Consider the following 7,689-nt stretch of genomic DNA (forward strand, 5'->3'; position numbering starts at 1 on the left):
GTTGTTAACTCATTATTCCTGTTCCAAATGCTTCGTGCATTCAGATACAAAGCCTTTAAGTTTATTCTGTTATCACATTTCCCTATACTTGTCTGATTCCTTGGTGCAATATGACATCTGTCCCTTCCTTTTATTTTCTGGTAACAATCCACCTCATCATTAACCTGCACTCCTTCCTTCTCCATTAACTTTAGTTTTCCATGCAACTGAACCCCCCACCCCCACTATTTAAAGCACTATCTACAGCCCTGTTAGTATGTTAACATAGCAACAAGAGCCGACCATCCAGCCCCTCAAGCCTGTTGCACCATTCAATTGGATCACGGTGATCTGTATCTTAACCTCATTGACCCACCTTGGCTCCTGAGCCCTTAACACCTGAACAGCATTTGCCTAATGTTTATTGAAAATTTTCAATTGGTCCCCAACCCGCCCCCTCGCTCCCAGCCCTTCAACAGCACCTTCCAAACCAGCGAACTCCACCACGTAGAAGGACACGGGCAGTAGATGCATGGGAACCCCACCACCTGTAAGTACCCTGCCAAGCCACTCACCACCCCGACTTGGAAATATATCGGCCGTTCCTTCACTGTCGCTGGGGCAACATCCTGGAACTCCCTCCCTAACAGCACAGTGGGTGTACCTACAGCACATGGACTGCGGAGGCTCACCACCATCTTCTGAAGGGCAGTTAGGGATGGGCAATAAATGCAGGCCTAGCCAGCAATGCCCACAGCCCAGGAAAGAATGTTTAAAAAGTCTATGCAACCTGGCCTCATCATCTCGCCCTTTTAGCCCTGACATCAGTTTGGCGACTCTTTACATTTCTCTTGAGATGTGGTGCCCAGAACTGAAGACCATTACTCGAAATAGGCGTGTAGCCAGTGGTTTATATAAGTAAAGTGACTGCCAACCCTTTATTCTTTGTCCTGTTTGAGGTAAAGGCCAGCATTGCATTAGCCCTTGTGATTATTACGGTATTGGCTTGTGATAATTTCAGTACACGAACAGCAAAATCTCGCTACTCCACTGCGTTGACCTTTTAAATTGGGTCAACAATCCCACTTTACAATCTCAATCCATGTTTTCCCAATGTCTTTGGTAACTCTTGAAAAGCGATCCTGAATAAATGTTTTACTCTTTCCCCAGGCCCTGCTGTACCAGCAGTAGCGGGCATGCAGCCAGCTCATGCTGGATCTTCCATTAATTCTCTGAGCTGGTGGCGTTGGGACAAGCCAGGACAATTTCTCTTCCTAGTTTATGTGTTCTCTCTGTGACCTAGATTGTGTCCAACAACCTGCATTTATTCAGTGACTTTGACGTAGTCCAACGTCCCGTGGAAGGATTGTCAAACGCCGAGGCAGGTGGGTAAGAACATATTAGGATTGGTGGGAAAGTCTGATCAAATGTGGTAGGTTTTTTAAAAAAATGTGGTAGGTTTTAAGGAGCGAGAGAGGTAACATAAAGGAGCAGTTGTAGGCCATTTGGCCCCTCGAGCCTCCTCCACCTATCAATAAGATCATGGCTGATTTGATGTGGCCTGAACTCTACTTTCCTGCCTGTCCCCTGTAACCCTTGACTCCCTTGTCGATCAAAAATCTGTCCAACGCCGCCTTGATTATGCTCAGTGACTCAACCTCCACGGCTCTCTCTGAAGGGACTTCCAAACAGGGACAACCATCTGGGAGAATAAATTCCTCCTCGCCTCCATCTTAAATGGGAGACCGCTTGCTTTGAAACTGCGTCGCCTGGCTCTAGATTCCCCAACATGAGGAAACATGCTCTCAGCATCTACCCTGTCAAGCCCCCTCATAATCTTACACGTTCCAATCAGATAACCCCTCAATCTTCTAAACTCCGATGAAGTGGAAAGAATTGGAGATGGAAATCCGGAATTTAGCTCCTAGACAGTTGAAGGCAACTGGAAAACAAGAGCTCCACAATCCCAAGGGACCATTTATGTGGGTGTGGCGTCCTGGAAACTTGCACCCCCCACACCCACCAGCAGTCCTGTGATTCCCATCACCTACGAACCCTTATATAATGCATGATTGACTCTTTTGAAGACCCTTTAGTCACCCAGTAGCACAAGCTAAAAAGCAAAATACTGCAGATGTTGGAAATCTGATATGAAAACAGAAAGTGTTGTAATTACCCAGCAGGTCAGGCAGCGTCTGTGGAGAGAGAAAAACAGAGTTAACACTTCAGGTTTGATGATCTTTTCTCAGACCTGGGAAAAGTTAGCGATGCGATCGGTTTTCCGCAAGCACGAAGGCAGGGGAAGAGGGAACAGATTAAGAGTCAAAGGAATGATGGAGCAGGGCAGCATGGTAGCACAGTGGTTAGCACAGTTGCTTCACAGCTCCAGGGACCCAGGTTCGATTCCCGGCTTGGGTCACTGTCTGTGCGGAGTCTGGATGTTCTCCCCGTGTCTGCGTGGGTTTCCTCCGGGTGCTCCGGTTTCCTCCCACAGTCAAAAGATGTGCAGGTTAGGTGGATTGGCCATGCTAAATTGCCCTTAGTTTCCAAAAAGGTTAGACTGGGTTACTGGGATAGGGTGGAGGTGTGGGCTTGGGTAGGGTGCTCTTTCCAAGGGCCGGTGCAGACTCGATGGGCCGAATGGCCTCCTTCTGCACTGTAAATTCTATGGAAAGGAGAGGTGCGCGGTTCTGCATTTCACATTTACCCCTCCCTGGACAATCTTTTATTCTTTTACTTGTCCCATTCCCAGTCCCTCTCGCTTACCTAGCCCAATCACAGACATTCCCCTTGCTCTTTCCTTCCCGCCTCTCCCTGCCTCTGTGTTTGCACAAAACCCACTGCGCCTCCGACTTTTTCCAGTTCTGATAGAAGCCCGAAACATTAACTCTGTATTTCCCCACAGATGCTGCCTGTTTTGCTGAGTATTTCCTGTATTTTCTCTTTTTATTTCGGCGGCAGGAGACCTCTTTAGACCAGGAGTGCTGCACCGAGGGTGATGGTGGGAGGGTAAAGATTGGAAACTTTAGTGCAGCCTTTAAAAAGCCAAGAAGATTGGAGCAGCTCTCGAGTAGGAACGTGTTTGGCACAGCGAGATACCTACTAGATGGATGTACCATGCGATTTTGTGACACTGGCGAGGGGATGAAACTCGGGAGCAGGAATTACAAGGAGGCAGTAAAGAGTTGATCTTGGCCCAGCTGACCTGAGTAATGGTTTGCATCTAGTGCCCCAGCTGAGAGATCTGTTCCACGCACTCGTGAAGCAACAGCCTGACATACTTACACTCATAGAATTGGTGTTGTGTGGGGTAGAGTCGTGGGTGAAGTTGGTGGGTGGAGTCAGTTAGAGTTGGTGGGTGGCTAGAGTGGATGTGGTTGGGTGGGTCGGTGGGCGGGTAGTGAGTGAACATAGACCATACAGTGCAGAAGGAGGCCATCCGGCTCATCGAGTCTGCACCGACCCACTTAAGCCCTCACTTCCACCCTATCCCCGTAACCCAATAACCCCTCCTAACCTTTTTGAATACTAGGGGCAATTTATCATGGACTAACCTGCACGTCTTTGGACTGGGAGGAAACCAGAGCACCCGGAGGAAACCCACGCAGACACGGGGAGAACGTGCAGACTCCGCACAGACAGTGACCCAGCGGGGAATCGAACCTGGGACCCTGGCGCTGTGAAGCCGCAGAGCTATCCACTTGAGCTACCGCGCTGCCCTAGAGTGAGTGGATGGGGTAGCGGGTGTTGGGGTAGAGCCAGTGGTGGCTGGGGTAGAGTTGGGGAGGGATGACATGTGGGCGTGGAGTTGAGTGGGTTCAATGTGTGGCTACAACATAACGCTGAATTTTGAGATGTTAAAACAATACGGAAAATAATTCAGAGAACGTTTTCTTAAATGGCTGGCCAAGCAATTTGCAACATGTTTCAAAGGACCAGTGCATAAGTGGCATGACTGATTAATCTGGTATTAAATGCTGTCATACTACAGACAAGGTTACGTGTGCTAAGCTCTCCCCATAGTGACCTGCACTTGTGACTCAATTGTTCTGACGGTAATTAACATTATGACTCAAAGTTGCGACATCAATTGTACCAGGGCCGTTTCAAATCTGAACGCGGACTGATTGTCTCTTTAACCTGATGGGCAAGCACAGTGAGATGTCTGTTTCTATTTTTGCTGCAAAGCTAAACAACAAGGGCATGCGTCTGGTAATCTCATGTCGAAGATTTAACTGGTATTCACAGCTCTCTGGTCACCGGCATTGGGAAATAATTGTTAAAATGCGATGAAATACCAGCCAGCAAATTATTGGCAGGTATCCCTAATTCATCGCTGAATACCGTTGCTCAGTATTTATCGAGACTGCTTATGAAAAATTACTGGACAAAATCACCCCGTATTTATTCATCAGCTTTTATTGAGCTTAAACGTGGCTGAGTGCAATTAGTCTGCAACAGCGCAGCCCCCACATTGCCTGGGTAAATGCATATCAACCGACAGATTGTTCCAGAATAATCGCTAGAAGGCTGCGACGTTGCACTGTACCCGGCTGCTGAAAGAGCGAGGCAGTGTGACCAAATTAATACCTCCCACTTTCTTCATCCTTACTGTAAGTTTCAGCAGTGACGCACATGGTTAAGCAAAATTCTCCCGAGCGAATATCCCATTCTACTTATATCTTAGAAATGATCATGGAAATAGCTGCGAAGTTGCTTTGCAGAATACCAAAGGGATACTGTGCTGCTTAATTTCCACTGATGCAGTGAATGTATCTGGAGCAGATCCCACAGTGTGCAGCTAAATTAATGGAATATGGAACTAAAAATAACACAGTAAATATCACACAAAGTGCCCTCACTGCTGGTCTTGCTGCTGAATTGATGCACTGTCTGCTTCCTCAATAACCTGATAAGTGGTGCTTCGACAACAACAATTTGCATTCATATAGCACCTTTAATGTCATAAAACATCTCCAAAGGCAGATGAAAGGAACGCTATCATTTTAAAATAAATTTAGAGTACCCAATTCATTTTTTCCAATTAAGGGGCAATTTAGCGTGGCCAATCCACCTACCCTGCACATCTTTGGGTTGTGGGGGCGAAACCCACGCAGACACGGGGAGAATGTGCAAATTGCTCACGGACTGTGATCCAGAGCCGGGATCGAACCTGGGTCCTTGGCGCCGTGAGGCAGCAGGGCTAACCACTGCGCCATGGTGCTGCCCCTGGGGCACTATCAAAACAAATGTGATATGTACGGAGCCATTGGTACAGGTGACCAAAGGCTCGGACAAAGAGGTAGGTTTTTATGGAGCCTCTTAAAGGAGGTGAGAGAGGTGGGAGAGATTTAGGGAGGGAATTCTGGGGCTTAAGACCTTGTCTAACCAGTCTGGTCAACTGACCAGGGAAGATTGGTAGATTATCAAGCTCTTACAATTGGCAGCTGCTGGCATGTTTGCCAACATTGGAGTGTTGATGATCGGAGATGCGCAAAAGCTTGGAATTGAAGGAGTGCAGAGATTTTGGAGGATTATACGGCTAGAGGAGGCTTACAGAGATGGGGGGGGGGGGGAGCGGGGACAGGTAGGGTTTGAAAACGGGGGTTTCATAGTAAAGATGAGGCTAATCTCTTCGGTCGATAGGAGGAATAGGGGTGTTGAGAGTTTGGCAGTGGTCAGTGGGAGTGTCAAGGGATGGAGGTGGTACGAGGGTTACAAGAAGGTATAATTGAAACAAGAAGGCAGTAGCTACCCAGCGACTGACGCACTTAGAATCCGTGGAGGGGGCAGACTGATTTATAATCATGGGGGTTGGTGACTTTAATTGGACATTTTTCTGGGGATTTCACCACATGACCTCCTGCCCCCACCCACCCACACACACACACACACACACCAATTCTGGTCACCTGATCACATCAATTGGAAAGGCAGAGCTTTCATGCTCGATTGAATGGGCTGTCTAACAATAGCAATAAAAGTGTTTAAAGAAAATTGAAAAATAAATATTTTTTTAATTGCCCATTGATTTTCTCCTGGATTGTTTGCGTAGCAATCAAGGGCGGCACAGTGGTTAGCACCGCTACCTCACAACATCAGAGACCCAGGTTCAATTCCGGCCTTGGAAGACTGACTGTCTGCGCGGAGTCTACACGTTCTCCCAGTGTCTGCGTGGGTTTCCTCCGGGTGCTCCGGTTTCCTCCCACAGTCCAAAGATGTGCAGGTTAGGTGGATTGGCCATGATAAAAAAATTGCCCCTCAGTGTCCAGGAATGCGCAGGTTAGGTAGGGTTACGGGGATAGGGCGGGGTGTGGGCCTCGATGGGCTGAATGGCCTCCTCCTGCACTTTAAGGATTCTATGATAAAGGAATCATACAACACTGATGGAGGCCGTTTAAACCACCAGACTCCTGTCAGCTCTTCGGAAGAGATATTCAATTAGTCCCACTGTCCACCCCTCTCCCCCCCACCAACCCCGCTCTTTCCCCGCCATCCTTGAAATTTTCCCATTTCAGATAAGGTGTCACTTCTGGCTGCAGCCACAAGGGCTCCCTGTGGAAACAGGGAGCTGGCTTTCTGCAGGCAGGGTTGCTGCAGTGTCTTTCTGAGGTATTGGCCCAGAGACCATTCCCATGGAGCTTTGTCGTTGCCTCTTGATTCCCTACTTAGAGGTGAGCACCTTTAAACGCTAGGAGCACCCGTGGAATGTGGCTTTCCGGCTAGTTCACCTTTTTCGAATCTCTCCGCGGATCGAGCCCATTCAAAGGAGGAGAAAGGAATGGAAATGTTTGACTTCCCAGAAGATGGGCAACGCATGAGAAGTAGGGCACCTACCCGACGTCACCTGTATCCAAGGATCTAATGGGTCCTCGGGACGTCACTTTTACCAGTGACAGGCTTAAGGAAGCTTTATACCAGACCGAAGAGTGAACCGACGCCACCAATCCACAGCAAGAATGGCCCACCCTGGAGCAGTGCAAGGTTTTCTTGCATTGCGTTCTTTATTTCTGGGCTCATTCCATGCTGGCGCAAGTGGATCAGCAAATATTTGTCAGTCGTCGATGCCTAGATTTACGTCGCAAGTGCCAGACTCCCTGATCATGATCACATGGGCCGATAGCTATATTGTTTGAACAAATATTGACTGGGGATTAATTCCTCTACTGTCCTTTGAATTAGTGCCATGGGATCTTTTACATCCACCTCAGAGGGCACACAAATCATAGATCATAGAATTTACAGTGCAGAAGGAGGCCATTCGGCCCATCGAGTCTGCACCAGCCCTTGGAAAGAGCACCCTACCCAAGGTCCACACTTCCACCCTATCCCCATAACCCAGTAACCCCACCCAACACTAAGGGCAATTTTGGACACTAAGGGCAATTTAACATGGCCAATCCACCTAACATGCACATCTTTGGACTGTGGGAGGAAACCGGAGCACCCGGAGGAAACCCACGCACACACGGGGAGGATGTGCAGACTCCGGCACAGACAGTGACCCAAGCCGGAACCGAACCTGGGACCCTGGAGCTGTGAAGCAATTGTGCTAACCACAATGCTACTGTGCTGCCCACAGAGGCCTTGCTTTAGGGTCACATCCAAAAGGCTGCACTGGTGTATCCGCCTAGATATTTCTTTTCATGCCTCTCTCAAGAGAACCCACAATCTCCTGACTCAGAGGCATGTGTGCTACCCACTAAAGCC

Source organism: Scyliorhinus torazame, chromosome 11, assembly GCF_047496885.1.
Source record: "Scyliorhinus torazame isolate Kashiwa2021f chromosome 11, sScyTor2.1, whole genome shotgun sequence".
NCBI lineage: Eukaryota > Metazoa > Chordata > Chondrichthyes > Carcharhiniformes > Scyliorhinidae > Scyliorhinus > Scyliorhinus torazame.